This window comes from Crinia signifera, chromosome 11, assembly GCF_055691185.1.
Source record: "Crinia signifera chromosome 11, ASM5569118v1, whole genome shotgun sequence".
Taxonomy (NCBI): Eukaryota; Metazoa; Chordata; class Amphibia; order Anura; family Myobatrachidae; genus Crinia; species Crinia signifera.
In genome coordinates, this window is record NC_139227.1 from 78,262,423 (window position 1) to 78,278,907 (window position 16,485).

General features: G+C 42.1%; 10 non-coding genes across 10 annotated transcripts; all 10 read left to right on the top strand.

The window, feature by feature from the left end:
• The first annotated feature begins 1,285 nt into the window (after positions 1–1,285).
• TRNAT-CGU (transfer RNA threonine (anticodon CGU)) lies at positions 1,286–1,358 on the top strand. The gene has a single exon. It is a non-coding gene; the product is annotated as a tRNA-Thr (tRNA).
• Positions 1,359–2,007: 649 nt separating this feature from the next.
• On the top strand, positions 2,008–2,080 carry TRNAT-UGU (transfer RNA threonine (anticodon UGU)). Its single transcript has one exon. It is a non-coding gene; the product is annotated as a tRNA-Thr (tRNA).
• Positions 2,081–3,421: 1,341 nt separating this feature from the next.
• Positions 3,422–3,494, top strand: TRNAT-CGU (transfer RNA threonine (anticodon CGU)). The gene has a single exon. It is a non-coding gene; the product is annotated as a tRNA-Thr (tRNA).
• A 299-nt stretch (positions 3,495–3,793) lies between these two features.
• TRNAT-UGU (transfer RNA threonine (anticodon UGU)) lies at positions 3,794–3,866 on the top strand. The gene has a single exon. It is a non-coding gene; the product is annotated as a tRNA-Thr (tRNA).
• Positions 3,867–5,200: 1,334 nt separating this feature from the next.
• Positions 5,201–5,273, top strand: TRNAT-CGU (transfer RNA threonine (anticodon CGU)). The gene has a single exon. It is a non-coding gene; the product is annotated as a tRNA-Thr (tRNA).
• A 1,347-nt stretch (positions 5,274–6,620) lies between these two features.
• TRNAT-CGU (transfer RNA threonine (anticodon CGU)) lies at positions 6,621–6,693 on the top strand. The gene has a single exon. It is a non-coding gene; the product is annotated as a tRNA-Thr (tRNA).
• A 298-nt stretch (positions 6,694–6,991) lies between these two features.
• TRNAT-UGU (transfer RNA threonine (anticodon UGU)) lies at positions 6,992–7,064 on the top strand. The gene has a single exon. It is a non-coding gene; the product is annotated as a tRNA-Thr (tRNA).
• A 298-nt stretch (positions 7,065–7,362) lies between these two features.
• Positions 7,363–7,435, top strand: TRNAT-CGU (transfer RNA threonine (anticodon CGU)). Its single transcript has one exon. It is a non-coding gene; the product is annotated as a tRNA-Thr (tRNA).
• A 291-nt stretch (positions 7,436–7,726) lies between these two features.
• TRNAT-UGU (transfer RNA threonine (anticodon UGU)) lies at positions 7,727–7,799 on the top strand. Its single transcript has one exon. It is a non-coding gene; the product is annotated as a tRNA-Thr (tRNA).
• Positions 7,800–8,097: 298 nt separating this feature from the next.
• On the top strand, positions 8,098–8,170 carry TRNAT-UGU (transfer RNA threonine (anticodon UGU)). The gene has a single exon. It is a non-coding gene; the product is annotated as a tRNA-Thr (tRNA).
• Positions 8,171–16,485: the final 8,315 nt, after the last annotated feature.

Here is a 16,485-nt window from a genome sequence, read left to right on the forward strand (position 1 = left end):
TTTTTTTTTAACATACATTCTCAGGGGTTAGAGCACTGGTCTTGTAAACCAGGGGTCGTGAGTTCAAATCTCACTGGGGCCTACCAGTTCTTTATTGTTACATCTACTAAAACTTAATTTGCATGACAGCATGTACAGTGATCTTAATTTGCATGACAGTATATACAGTGGTCGTCTCAAGTGAGAAGATCTATTTCAAGTTCAATGTGTGCATTTAGCATGGAGATTGCAAATGATTCAGAATCGGCCATTTGTAAACAGTGTCCATTGGGTCAAAGAGCTACAAATTAAAATCAAAAATTAAATTTCAAATTTGATTTCTTTGAAACCCCACAAATGCATGATTTTTTTTAAAACATACATTCTCATGTAAGGCTTCATAGCTCAGGGGTTAGAGTGAGTTCAAATCTCACTGGGGCCTACCAGTTCTTTATTGTTACAGCTACTAAAAATTAATTTGCATGACCATATGTAAAGTAGTTTCATCAAGTCGAAAGTAAAGAGATCTATTTCAGTTTGTTCACATACTTCGATAGTCAATTTGGAGCATCACTTAAGACGTTCATTCTATTTTTCTGACTGTTTTCAATTGCATGTCTCATATCTTTATTGTTCAATCAATTCTATGCATGCCCCAAGCATAGCTTTGCATCCAAACTCCTTGAGCTCATTGTTTACAACCTCTTCCTACCTATCTGTCCATTGCCTATCTGTCTCCTCTCAGGACTCTACCTCACCCCTCTTCCACTAATAGTATGTTTCCCGCAAGGTTCTTTTCTTTGTCCTCTCCTTTTCTTTTTGTATGCATCCTCTTTAGTTGAGCTCATTAGCTTTTTTGACTGACATCATCATCTTTTTGCTGCTGATACTCAAATCTACCTTGTCTCCCCAGACTTTTACTCACTCGTATCTCCACCAGTCTATCAGCTATCTCTTCTTGGATGTCCCAGCGCTTTGTGAAACTAAACACGTCTAAGACTGACCTGATTATCTTACCACTCCTGCCAATTGCTTACTTTCTACCACTCATGCCTCCAAGACTCTTTACTGTTTTGTTTTTTGCAAATTTGTTTATGTGCTCTGTAATTGGACAACGCAGATCCCTTGTGGCACTAAATACAGAATAATAATATTTCTTAAACACTCTCATTGGAAATATATCATAGAGTTTCATTTGAAAAAAGTGTACATTGGCATGAATTGCCAAAAAATGTACAATTTGCAATTGATTATGTTCCTCCAGTACACAGACACCATATATGTCCAGAAATTAATGCACCTCCATGGCTCCATAGCTCAGGGGTTAGAGCACTGGTCTCGTAAACCAGGGGTCGTGAGTTCAAGTCTCACTGGGGCCTTCCAGTTCTTTATTGTTTCATTTACAAAAACTTAATTTGCATGACAGCATGTACAGTGATGTTAATTTGCATGACAGTATATACAGTGGTCTTCTCAAGTCTCAAGTGAGAAGATCTATTTCAAATTCAATGTGTGCATTTAGCATGGAGATTGCAAATGATTCAGAATCAGTCATTTGTAAACAGTGTCCATTGGGTCAAGGAGCTACAAATTAAAATCCAAAATTATATTTCAAATTTGATTTCTTTGAAACCCCACAAATGCATGATTTTTTTTTTAACATACATTCTCAGGGGTTAGAGCACTGGTCTTGTAAACCAGGGGTCGTGAGTTCAAATCTCACTGGGGCCTACCAGTTCTTTATTGTTACATCTACTAAAACTTAATTTGCATGACAGTATGTACAGTGATCTTATTTGCATGACAGTATATACAGTGGTCTTCTCAAGTCTCAAGTGAGAAGATCTATTTCAAGTTCAATGTGTGCATTTAGCATGGAGATTGCATATGATTCAGAATCAGTCATTTGTAAACAGTGTCCATTGGGTCAAGGAGCTACAAATTAAAATCCAAAATTAAATTTCAAATTTGATTTCTTTGAAACCCCACAAATGCATGATTTTTTTTTAAACATACAGTCTCATGTAAGGCTTCATAGCTCAGGGGTTAGAGCACTGGTCTTGTAAACCAGGGGTCGTGAGTTCAAATCTCATTGGGGCCTACCAGTTCTTTATTGTTACATCTACTAAAGCTTAATTTGCATGACAGCATGTACAGTGATCTTAATTTGCATGACAGTATATACAGTGGTCGTCTCAAGTGAGAAGATCTATTTCAAGTTCAATGTGTGCATTTAGCATGGAGATTGCAAATGATTCAGAATAGGCCATTTGTAAACAGTGTCCATTGGGTCAAAGAGCTACAAATTAAAATCAAAAATTAAATTTCAAATTTGATTTCTTTGAAACCCCACAAATGCATGATTTTTTTTTAAACATACATTCTCATGTAAGGCTTCATAGCTCAGGGGTTAGAGTGAGTTCAAATCTCACTGGGGCCTACCAGTTCTTTATTGTTACAGCTACTAAAAATTTATTTGCATGACCATATGTAAAGTAGTTTCATCAAGTCGAAAGTAAAGAGATCTATTTCAATTTGTTCACATACTTTGATAGTCAATTTGGAGCATCACTTAAGACGTTCATTCTATTTTTCTGACTGTTTTCAATTGCATGTCTCATATCTTTATTGTTCAACCAATTCTATGCATGCCCCAAGCATAGCTATGCATCCAAACTCCTTGAGCTCATTGTTTACAACCTTTTCCTACCTATCTGTCCATTGGCTATCTGTCTCCTCTCAGGACTCTACCTCACCCCTCTTCCACTAATAGTATGTTTCCCGCAAGGTCCTTTTCTTTGTCCTCTCCTTTTCTTTTTGTATGCATCCTCTTTAGTTGAGCTCATTAGCTTTTTTGACTGACAATATCATCTTTTTGCTGCTGATACTCAAATCTACCTTGTCTCCCCAGACTTTTACTCACTCGTATCTCCACCAGTCTATCAGCTATCTCTTCTTGGATGTCCCAGCGCTTTGTGAAACTAAACACGTCTAAGACTGACCTGATTATCTTACCACCCTCCACACTGCGTCATCTTCCACAACTGCATTATATATTGATGGCACTACAGACTCTTCTAGTTCTCACTTTCTCCTCTCCCATTTACATCTATGACCTTATCTCCCTTTAAATTCCCACATTTTCTCATTACCACTCCTGCCAATTGCTTACTTTCTACCACTCATGCCTCCAAGACTCTTTACTGTTTTGTTTTTTTGCAAATTTGTTTATGTGCTCTGTAATTGGACAACACAGATCCCTTGTGGCACTAAATACAGAATAATAATATTTCTTAAACACTCTCATTGGAAATATATCATAGAGTTTAATTTGAAAAAAGTGTACATTGGCATGAATTGCCAAAAAATTTACAATTTGCAATTGATTATGTTCCTCCAGTACACAGACACCATATATGTCTAGAAATTAATGCACCTCCATGGCTCCATAGCTCAGGGGTTAGAGCACTGGTCTCGTAAACCAGGGGTCGTGAGTTCAAGTCTCACTGGGGCCTTCCAGTCCTTTATTGTTTCATTTACAAAAACTTAATTTGCATGACAGCATGTACAGTGATCTTAATTTGCATGACAGTATATACAGTGGTCTTCTCAAGTCTCAAGTGAGAAGATCTATTTCAAGTTCAATGTGTAGCATTTAGCATGGAGATTGCAAATGATTCAGAATCAGTCATTTGTAAACAGTGTCCATTGGGTCAAGGAGCTACAAATTAAAATCCAAAATTAAATTTCAAATTTGATTTCTTTGAAACCCCACAAATGCATGATTTTGTTTTAAACATACATTCTCATGTAAGGCTTCATAGCTCAGGGGTTAGAGCACTGGACTTGTAAACCAGGGGTCGTGAGTTCAAATCTCACTGGGGCCTACCAGTTCTTTATTGTTACATCTACTAAAACTTAATTTGCATGACAGTATGTACAGTGATCTTAATTTGCATGACAGTATATACAGTGGTCTTCTCAAGTCTCAAGTGAGAAGATCTATTTCAAGTTCAATGTGTGCATTTAGCATGGAGATTGCAAATGATTCAGAATCGGCCATTTGTAAACAGTGTCCATTGGGTCAAAGAGCTACAAATTAAATTTAAAATTTGATTTCTTTGAAACCCCACAAATGCATGATTCTTTTTTAAACATACATTCTCATGTAAGGCTTCATAGCTCAGGGGTTAGAGTGAGTTTAAATCTCACTGGGGCCTACTAGTTCTTTATTGTTACAGCTACTAAAAATTAATTTGCATGACCATATGTAAAGTAGTTTCATCAAGTCGAAAGTAAAGAGATCTATTTCAATTTGTTCACATACTTTGATAGTCAATTTGGAGCATCACTTAAGACGTTCATTCTATTTTTCTGACTGTTTTCAATTGCATGTCTCATATCTTTATTGTTCAACCAATTCTATGCATGCCCCAAGCATAGCTATGCATCCAAACTCCTTGAGCTCATTGTTTACAACCTCTTCCTACCTTTCTGTCCATTGCCTATCTGTCTCCTCTCAGGACTCTACCTCACCCCTCTTCCACTAATAGTATGTTTCCCGCAAGGTTCTTTTCTTTGTCCTCTCCTTTTCTTTTTGTATGCATCCTCTTTAGTTGAGCTCATTAGCTTTTTTGACTGACAATATCATCGTTTTGCTGCTGATACTCAAATCTACCTTGTCTCCCCAGACTTTTACTCACTCGTATCTCCACCAGTCTATCAGCTATCTCTTCTTGGATGTCCCAGCGCTTTGTGAAACTTAACACGTCTAAGACTGACCTGATTATCTTACCACCCTCCACACTGCGTCATCTTCCACAACTGCATTATATATTGATGGCACTACAGACTCTTCTAGTTCTCACTTTCTCCTCTCCCATTTACATCTATGACCTTATCTCCCTTTAAATTCCCACATTTTCTCATTACCACTCCTGCCAATTGCTTACTTTCTACCACTCATGCCTCCAAGACTCTTTACTGTTTTGTTTTTTGCAAATTTGTTTATGTGCTCTGTAATTGGACAACGCAGATCCCTTGTGGCACTAAATACAGAATAATAATATTTCTTGAACACTCTCATTGGAAATATATCATAGAGTTTCATTTGAAAAAAGTGTACATTGGCATGAATTGCCAAAAAATGTACAATTTGCAATTGATTATGTTCCTCCAGTACACAGACACCATATATGTCTAGAAATTAATGCACCTCCATGGCTCCATAGCTCAGGGGTTAGAGCACTGGTCTCGTAAACCAGGGGTCGTGAGTTCAAGTCTCACTGGGGCCTTCCAGTTCTTTATTGTTTCATTTACAAAAACTTAATTTGCATGACAGCATGTACAGTGATCTTAATTTGCATGACAGTATATACAGTGGTCGTCTCAAGTGAGAAGATCTATTTCAAGTTCAATGTGTGCATTTAGCATGGAGATTGCAAATTATTCAGAATCGGCCATTTGTAAACAGTGTCCATTGGGTCAAAGAGCTACAAATTAAAATCAAAAATTAAATTTCAAATTTGATTTCTTTGAAACCCCACAAATGCATGATTTTTTTTAAAACATACATTCTCATGTAAGGCTTCATAGCTCAGGGGTTAGAGTGAGTTCAAATCTCACTGGGGCCTACCAGTTCTTTATTGTTACAGCTACTAAAAATTAATTTGCATGACCATATGTAAAGTAGTTCCATCAAGTCGAAAGTAAAGAGATCTATTTCAGTTTGTTCACATACTTTGATAGTCAATTTGGAGCATCACTTAAGACGTTCATTCTATTTTTCTGACTGTTTTCAATTGCATGTCTCATATCTTTATTGTTCAACCAATTCTATGCATGCCCCAAGCATAGCTATGCATCCAAACTCCTTGAGCTCATTGTTTACAACCTCTTCCTACCTATCTGTCCATTGCCTATCTGTCTCCTCTCAAGACTCTATCTCACCCCTCTTCCACTAATAGTATGTTTCCCGCAAGGTTCTTTTCTTTGTCCTCTCCTTTTCTTTTTGTATGCATCCTCTTTAGTTGAGCTCATTAGCTTTTTTGACTGACAATATCATCTTTTTGCTGCTGATACTCAAATCTACCTTGTCTCCCCAGACTTTTACTCACTCGTATCTCCACCAGTCTATCAGCTATCTCTTCTTGGATGTCCCAGCGCTTTGTGAAACTAAACACGTCTAAGACTGACCTGATTATCTTACCACCCTCCACACTGCGTCATCTTCCACAACTGCATTATATATTGATGGCACTACAGACTCTTCTAGTTCTCCTTTCTCACTTTCTCCTCTCCCATGTACATCTATGACCTTATCTCCCTTTAAATTCCCACATTTTCTCATTACCAATCCTGCCAATTGCTTACTTTCTACCGCTCATGCCTCCAAGACTCTTTACTGTTTTGTTTTTTGCAAATTTGTTTATGTGCTCTGTAATTGGACAACGCAGATCCCTTGTGGCACTAAATACAGAATAATAATATTTCCTAAACACTCTCATTGGAAATATATCATAGAGTTTCATTTGAAAAAAGTGTACATTGGCATGAATTGCCAAAAAATGTACAATTTGCAATTGATTATGTTCCTCCAGTACACAGACACCATATATGTCAAGAAATTAATGTACCACCATGGCTCCATAGCTCAGGGGTTAGAGCACTGGTCTCGTAAACCAGGGGTCGTGAGTTCAAGTCTCACTGGGGCCTTCCAGTTCTTTATTGTTTCATTTACAAAAACTTAATTTGCATGACAGCATGTACAGTGATCTTAATTTGCATGAAAGTATATACAGTGGTCTTCTCAAGTCTCAAGTGAGAAGATCTATTTCAAGTTCAATGTGTGCATTTAGCATGGAGATTGCAAATGATTCAGAATCAGTCATTTGTAAACAGTGTCCATTGGGTCAAGGAGCTACAAATTAAAATCCAAAATTAAATTTCAAATTTGATTTCTTTGAAACCCCACAAATGCATGATTTTTTTTAAAACATATATTTTCATGTAAGGCTTCATAGCTCAGGGGTTAGAGCACTGGTCTTGTAAACCAGGGGTCGTGAGTTCAAATCTCACTGGGGCCTACCAGTTCTTTATTGTTACATCTACTAAAACTTAATTTGCATGACAGTATGTACAGTGATCTTAATTTGCATGACAGTATATACAGTGGTCTTCTCAAGTCTAAAGTGAGAAGATCTATTTCAAGTTCAATGTGTGCATTTAGCATGGAGATTGCAAATGATTCAGAATCAGTCATTTGTAAACAGTGTCCATTGGGTCATGGAGCTACAAATTAAAATCCAAAATTAAATTTCAAATTTGATTTCTTTGAAACCCCACAAATGCATGATTTTTTTTTAAACATACAGTCTCATGTCAGGCTTCGTAGCTCAGGGGTTAGAGCACTGGTCTCGTAAACCAGAGGTCGTGAGTTCAAATCTCACTGAGGCCTACCAGTTCTTTATTGTTACATCTACTAAAACTTAATTTGCATGACAGCATGTACAGTGATCTTAATTTGCATGACAGTATATACAGTGGTCGTCTCAAGTGAGAAGATCTATTTCAAGTTCAATGTGTGCATTTAGCATGGAGATTGCAAATGATTCAGAATCAGTCATTTGTAAACAGTGTCCATTGGGTCAAAGAGCTACAAATTAAAATAAAAAATTAAATTTCAAATTTGATTTCTTTGAAACCCCACAAATGCATGATTTTTTTTTAAACATACATTCTCATGTAAGGCTTCATAGCTCAGGGGTTAGAGCACTGGTCTTGTAAACCAGGGGTCGTGAGTTCAAGTCTCACTGGGGCCTTCCAGTTCTTTATTGTTTCATTTACAAAAACTTAATTTGCATGACAGCATGTACAGTGATCTTAATTTGCATGACAGTATATACAGTGGTCTTCTCAAGTCTCAAGTGAGAAGATCTATTTCAAGTTCAATGTGTGCATTTAGCATGGAGATTGCAAATGATTCAGAATCGGCCATTTGTAAACCGTGTCCATTGGGTCAAAGAGCTACAAATTAAAATCAAAAATTAAGTTTCAAATTTGATTTCTTTGAAACCCCACAAATGCATGATTTTTTTTTAAACATACATTCTCATGTAAGGCTTCATAGCTCAGGGGTAAGAGCACTGGTCTTGTAAACCAGGGGTCGTGAGTTCAAATCTCACTGGGGCCTACCAGTTCTTTATTGTTACATCTACTAAAACTTAATTTGCATGACAGTGATCTTAATTTGCATGACAGTATATACAGTGGTCGTCTCAAGTGAGAAGATCTATTTCAAGTTCAATGTGTGCATTTTTTTTTTTTTATTTCGTTTTTATTTTACTTTTTCAGTACCAAAAACATACATGACAATACACCAATAAAAAAAAAAAAAAGGTCACAAAAAACTCAAAAAATCACAGCAACAAAGCAAATGTATGTACATATATTTACAATCCTCAACCTATTTATTTTAACATAGTCTTTTATATCCAAACATGATTACATTAACCGGCTTGTTGAACGGCTTGCTGTTCCCTGGCCCTCCTCTAGCCCCCGAAATATCCCCCTTTCTCCCACTCTGTTTCACTGTTTTTTTCCTGGCCCCATCTCTTTCTTTTTCCCTAACCGAACATACTGTCTCTTGCTTGCCCAACACTCTATTGACTTAGAATATACTGAAGTGTTGTTGCCCTTATTCCTCACTTCTCTAGCTCCTTTTTCCTCGTTCACTTTCCCTCCTTCTCCCTTCGCCTCCCTCTCCTTCTTTCCTTGCCATCCGTAGGTTGCCCCGGCGAATCTATCACATGCATTTACCCCCTTAACCCCCCCTTTTTTTGGTGATCCCACCTCTCTGGAAATATACGCCCACTTTGTAAGGCAGGAGGCATGAAGGAGCGGGGGGAGAGAAGGAGAGAGAGAGAGAGAGAGAGGACAAAAAAAAAAAAAAGAAAAATTCCCATTTGAGCCACATGTGCTCTCTATATAGAGGGTGTCTTGTGTGTCCCCATTACTGATACCTCTCCATCAAGTATGGGAAATAGTGTCCATTGACCATAAAGTTTAAATTAAGTGACGCCCTCCCCCTTTCTATGTAAACCACTCCCCCCCCCCTATCTACCGGGATTAATCCTATTACTAACCCTTAACATTGGCATACTCTGTGCCCCCCTTTTCGGTGTCTCCATATTGTGCCTACAAACTAGTCCTACGAGTCTTATTGCCATCAGGCCAAGCGTTCTATCTCATCCTTCTAGGGCTCCTTTCCTAGCTGCGATACCACTTGTGTACCCGTGCACCCTATGTGTAGACGTGCTTGTCTAAGCAATTCATTTATATTGGGGCAGGACCACAGAACTCTATACTGATCTGGAGGTCCCCCCGTGCCCTCTACCTACCCACTGTGGAACTGGCCGCCTAACCAGAAAAGGAAAAGAAGAAAAAAAAAAATGAAAAAAAAAAACCCAAAGTATTTTCCTCCCTTCCCCCCTCCCCCCTCCCCTCCCCCCCCCTACAGATTAGCCCCCTCCGTGTTACAGGCTTTGTAGAATCCTGACCTATTCCAGGGACCCCAATTTCCCTGATACTTAGCGAGCGTACCTCTCAAGGCATGTAGGTATTTTTCATGTTCGCTAGTCTGATTTACCAGGTTAACCCATTCTCCGTAGTGCGGAGCCAGTGGGGACATCCATCGTCGGGCTATTATCACCTTGGCAAGGGCCACTAGGCTTCTAACCAATTGCCTCATCTCACCGTTAATTGCGGCTTCCTTCCATATCCCTAAAACCATATTCATTTTACTTAACGCAACTCTCGGAACCCCTATTTGAACAAGGGTTTCCGTTATCTCCCCCCAGAACCTACTGATATCCCTACAACTCCATAGTAAATGATCAAACGTAGCCGGCCTACCCCTACATTTGGGACAACCATCTGATGCAGACCCCGAGAATTTTTTCATTTTGACCGGGGTAATATAGATCCTGTGAAGAATATTAAATTGGACCTGTTGTGTCCGCATTAAGTTAGTCGAGTGCCGGGGACTTGCCAGAGCCACCCTCCACCCATTCTCATCCAGCTGGGGAATATCCTCAATCCATTTAACCCGGAGGGCCCCCAATTCCTCGGATTGAGAGAAGGACTGGAGGTACCGGTACATCTTGGACATTCGCTTCCCTTTAGTAAGTTGTTTTATAAAGACTTTACAAGGGGCCTCCTCCACCGCCCAGGTATCAGGCCTACCCCCCTGTGTCAACGACACTTCTTACTTGCAGGTATCTAAAGAATACTTCCTTGGGTATGCTAAACTCTGATTGCAACTGGGAAAAGGACTTTACTGTCCCATCTTGACACCATTGTCCCACATTCGTAATTCCATATGACCTCCAAACTGTCCCACCTTGTTGTTCTTTAAGTTCCCTCATTCCTTGCAGGGAAAAGATAGGGGTGTCCGGGTCCATACCCACAGTTTTCGTTAATTTACCGGTCCATCTCCATACCTTAACCGACTGGCTGATTAATGGAGGGAGATCCCGGCGAAGCCCTCTCACAAACAATCTTTGTAGAGGCGAAAAGTCTGGATCCACCCGCTCCACCAGACTACGTAATTCATCAGGGACTTCCTCTGACTTGACACATGCACACATTTGTACCATCTGTGCGGCCATATAATATAGTTTAAAATCTGGGAGGGCCAGACCACCCCTTTCCCTATCCCGGCACATGATTTCCATTCTAACTCTTGGGAGTTTGTCCCTCCATATAAATGAGGAGACAATACTCTTTATCTTCCTAAAATGTTCATCCTTAAAGAAAACGGGGGAGTGTTGGGCAATATACAAGAACTTGGGCAATATGGCCATCTTGACCAGGTTAACCCGGCCAATTTGTGAAATCTGGAGCCTTGCCCAGCTTCTACACTTCGACCTGAGATCATTGATAAACGGGATGAGATTATCGGGGATATATTCAGCTGAGTTTCTCGCAACCACTATTCCCAAATACCGAAATTTCTCCACAAGTTTTAGCTGTACTTCTAACACTGGACTTATCCCTTCTTTTTTCCCTAACCGTATGTAATTAGATTTACCCCAATTCATTGAGAGACCAGAGTATCCCCCATAATCCTGAATCAATTTTATCACCCCTGGCAGGTCTCCAGGTACCGCAAGACCAACCAGGAGGTCATCCGCGTACAGCGAGACTAGATTTCTACAGGGCCCCCCTCCCCCGTTCCCTCCCCCCAGAGCCGCCCACAGGACGCACGCCAGAGGCTCCACCACCACTGCAAACAGCAGGGGGGATAGAGGGCACCCCTGGCGCGTGCCTCTGGAGAGAGAGAAGGGGGGAGACGTATACCCATTGATGGTCACTCTAGCTTTAGGGTCCCGATAGAGCAAAGATATCCGTTTAATAAACCTTTCCCCAAACCCAAGTGCCCGCAACACCCTCCACAGAAATGGCCATTCGACCGAGTCGAACGCCTTGTTCGCATCAAAGGATGCGAGCAAGGCGTCCGACCCCCCCCAGCTCTATGCCCTGAAGGTAAGTGTATGCCCTTCTAAAATTGATCATAGTGGATTTCCCCACCATAAACCCAGTCTGATCAGGGTGAACCACTTGATGTATTACTGTCTGGAGTCTGGTTGCCAAAATTTTGGCATATATCTTTGCATCTGCCGTTATTAAAGATATAGGCCTGTATGAGTCCACTCGGTTAGGGTTTTTTCCACTTTTGGGAATCATTATTATGGCAGCCTCAGTCATTGACTGAGAAATACTTTCCTCGGCCTCCATATGCTGGAAAACTTTCAGCAGCCGCGGGCCTAGATTGTTTATAAATTTCTGATACACCTCCCCGGGAAGACCATCCAGGCCGGGGGCTTTACCCCCTGGAAAGGAGTTAACCGCAACCTTCACTTCCTCTACTGACAAGGGGGCCTCCAAAATATCTCTTGATGTGGGCAACAAGCTGGGAAGATCTATCCGTGCCAGGTATTCGTCAATTTCTCCATTACTCCGATTAAGTTTAGATCTATAAACTTCTTCCAAATGTGTGGAAAAAAGCTCTGTGATCTCAGGGGTCTGTGTCACTACTTCGCCATTTTCTAACTTAATCATAGGGATAATATTAGGGGGGTTCTCCTGCTTCATTAAATGGGCCAAGAATTTCCCAGTACGATCAGAGTTTGCATACCACTTATGTGCCCCAAAACCCAACCTGCGACACGTCACCTCTTGAAGGTACTCTACCCACTCTTTCTGGGCAGTCAGCCAAGCAGACCTAGCTAGATCTGTCTTATTCAACAGAAAAACATTCTCCAAGTTAGTCATTTTTATTTCTAATTCCTTTGCCTTTTTACGATTTGAAGTCTTTAAAAAAGCTATCCTTTTAATAACCACCCCTCTCAGATAGGCCTTAAAGGCATCCCAGACGCTGTTATTTGGGGCGGACCCTTCATTGCCCTCAAAGTACTCCTCGATCATAGCCTCCATCCCCACCTGATCTCCCATTTGCTCAAGCCAATAGGCCTGTAGTTTCCAATATCTAAACCCTATCGGGGTCTCTAAATCCATTTCCATTATAACCGGGGAGTGGTCGGAGATCCCTCACGCTTTATAGTCTACATGTCTAATCTTAGTAAGGGTTTTATCTGAAACAAGAATCAAATCGATCCTGGAGAACGTTTTATGGGAGGGGGAGTAGCAGGAAAACTGATGTACCTCGGGATTCCTCAATCGCCAAGGATCCTTCCACCCTATTTCCTCGATGAACTCAAAAAACCTATTACCTTCCCTACAAATTTCCCTCTCTGACCTGTTCCATCTATCCAGCCGCGGCTGGAGGACCTTGTTAAAATCCCCCAGACAAATTACCAAATTATCCGGAAAGGAAGCTGCAAATTCCACCGCCAATCTTACCACATCATAGGAGAATGGGGGTGGAATGTACACTGTAAGAATACAAAACCGCACATGATCAATAGCACATTCCAGAAATATAAATCTTCCCCCCTGGTCAATCTTTACACATCCTACTTCAAATACCACAGTTTTTTTTATGAGGATCGCAACCCCGCGGGAAGAGGAGGAGAAGGGGGCTTGGAAGATATGTCCAATCTACGGACGTTTTAAGGAGCCCACCCGATCCTTCGTCAAGTGGGTCTCTTGTAAGCAGATAATATCGGAGTCTTGGCTCCTACACTGCTTCAGGACAAGAGCTCTTTTGACCCTACAATTCAGGCCTCTAACGTTCCAGGTCATGAATCTAACCATCTATGAGGCAAAACAAAAAAAAATCAAACCACAATTTACATTTATCACGTCCTCTCCGACTGGTGCCCGATACCCCTCTTGACCCAGCCCGGACTTCCTGGCCCCTTAGGACCAAACTAAAGGAGGATTTTATCTTAAAGTTGCTGTGACTAGACAAAACCAAAAACAAACACATACATGAACACAAGAACAACCCCCCCAACCCCCCAACCCCTCCCTGTATACCCAACCCCCCTGGTATACCTGAGTCCCCACCCCCCATCCACACAATATCCCACACCTAACACTAATGCATACAACCCAGGAGCAATTTACTAATGACCACCAAAGAAACCCGCCCCCCCCCCGTACACCCCACACCACACCTCTCAGGATCTATATATGGTGGTGAGAGAGAGCTAAAAGGGAAAAAAAACAAACAAACCAACAGTAATAATGATAGCTCTCTTCCCCACACCAAATTCCCTGTATTTATGTCACAGGAGCCGCCCCCCAACAGTTAGTAGGAGCAAAATTTTATGCAGACATACGACCTGTACTCAGGACCTTATATTCTCTAACATAGAACCGTATCCGCAAACTGCAAAACCTGGTCAAATGACCTTCACTCAGTAAGCAGACAAAAAGAAAAAAAAAGAAAAAGAGGAAGAAGAAAAAGAAAACAGAAGACACATTATCATTTTGCCAGGACCTGTTTCCTTCCGGGATAGGTGGCATCAAGCCACCTTGCCGCCTCCCCGGGAGTGAAAAAAAATTTCGTAGCCCCATCCGCCACTACTCTCAGTTTGGACGGGTAGAGCATAGAATATTTTAATTCCAACTCCCTCAGGCGGATTTTTATTTCCCTAAATTTAGCACGGTCCTTCTGGATTTCTAAGGGAAAATCCGGGAAGGCAGCAATCCTACTGCCATTATGGACGAAGTCCACCTTGTCCCTGGCCAGCCTTAGGACCATGTCCCGATCTTTAAAGTTTAAAAACTTCGCAATCAAAGTCCGATGTGGACCTCCCGGAGGGGGAGCCCGCCCAGGAACCCGATGGGCTCTCTCTTTTGCAAACTGGGCTGAGAAGACCTTGTCGCCAAATATCTGAGTCAACCAGTCTGTCAGGAATTTTTCCGGGGCATCTCCCTCTATCCTCTCTTCGAAACCTATGAAACGGATATTATTCCGTCTAAGACGACCTTCCATGTCCGACATTTTATAACGTATTTCGGTTATTTGGCCGCTCATGGTTTTGACCTGGGACTGCAATGGGCCAACCAGGTCCTCTACAGCTGAGATTCTGGTCTCGGCCTCAGTTACTCTCTCACGTAATACTTGAGCATCGTTCCTGAGCAGGGAAATATCAGACTGCACCTTGCTAATCTGCTCACACAGGCGGGTCTCGCATGTGTTAATTGCCTCAAGCACTTGTTGCAACGTGACTTCAGGAGACACCGGATTTTTGCTCTCTTTAGTAGGGGTAGATAGTGGAGTACTAGACTGTGAACTATTTCCCGCCTGTGATCGAGCGTATTTCTCCAAACTCGCTGCTGCGGCTGTCTGGCCGGTTTTTCCCATGGTTGCAATCAAATCAGCCACCTGACGTTATCTCACTCAGGCCATGAACCCCCCCTGGTTCAGACTGAACAGATTTTTATACACTTTAGTACTGGCACAACGTAGAGTCCCAGGCTATGGAGTGAATGTGCCCCCTGTTTGCGCAAGCTGATAAACTGGGTTTGGACTAGATGCAGCGCTTCACTTTTTCCCCTTTCTCACAAAGTATTTGCATCTGAGGGTAGTCTAAAACGAGCGGCCCCACTGTATGGTCCGGCCGTGAACCTTTTCAGGGCCTCCGGCCAGGGCCACCAACAAACAGTTCCACCCACAGACCACAATATGCTCCAACCCGGCTCCCTGCCTCACACCCAGGGGCCGGGTGGGGGTCCACGTGTGGGAAAGCCTATTCAGAACCGGCCTTGCCAGTTTTCTCAGCTGGCAGTGTAAGGCCTTGTACAAGTCTGTATGCCAGAGTACCTCAATATAATGCTGGACCGTTCACCGCTGCTCCTTATCTCTGAGAGCGCTCTCCTCACCGCCAATACTCTCCTCCGGTCCTCCTGGATTGATGCGGCCAAACGGAGGTCTCTTGCCGTTGTATGTAGACCCAGGTATCTGCGGCTCTCACCCGCAGTCTCCCGGCGTCTAAGGACAGTCAGAGCAGGCTGTCCTCGGTCGCTGCGTCTCACACCCGCAGGCAGCCGACGGGCAGCACTCACTCGCAACGCTGTCTCCGGCCTCCGCAGTTCTCCCAGACAGGCAGAGCTTCAGGCACGCTTCCAAGGACCCCTCGCCACGCGTCACCTCGCGTCACCACGCCGGGCGCCATCTCTCACCAGGCGCCTCAGCACTTCCGTCCGACTTCCGCCAGGCAAGGGAACACAGAACACAGAAGCACGGATCCCCGTGCCGGCTGCTCACAGATGGTAAAAGGCGGCAGTTTAGTGTGGGTTAAGACTTTTTCACGCTGGGGCTTCCATCTCTACAGAGGAGCAGTCTCCATTCGCGTGGCGTGGTGTGCACGGGGGAGGACAGACGCGCGCTCTCACTCACGTCCTGCCGTGGTCACGCCCCCCCCAGCCTGTCAATGTGTGCATTTAGCATGGAGATTGCAAATTATTCAGAATCGGCCATTTGTAAACAGTGTCCATTGGGTCAAAGAGCTACAAATTAAAATCAAAAATTAAATTTCAAATTTGATTTCTTTGAAACCCCACAAATGCATGATTTTTTTTAAAACATACATTCTCATGTAAGGCTTCATAGCTCAGGGGTTAGAGTGAGTTCAAATCTCACTGGGGCCTACCAGTTCTTTATTGTTACAGCTACTAAAAATTAATTTGCATGACCATATGTAAAGTAGTTCCATCAAGTCGAAAGTAAAGAGATCTATTTCAGTTTGTTCACATACTTTGATAGTCAATTTGGAGCATCACTTAAGACGTTCATTCTATTTTTCTGACTGTTTTCAATTGCATGTCTCATATCTTTATTGTTCAACCAATTCTATGCATGCCCCAAGCATAGCTATGCATCCAAACTCCTTGAGCTCATTGTTTACAACCTCTTCCTACCTATCTGTCCATTGCCTATCTGTCTCCTCTCAAGACTCTATCTCACCCCTCTTCCACTAATAGTATGTTTCCCGCAAGGTTCTTTTCTTTGTCCTCTCCTTTTCTTTTTGTATG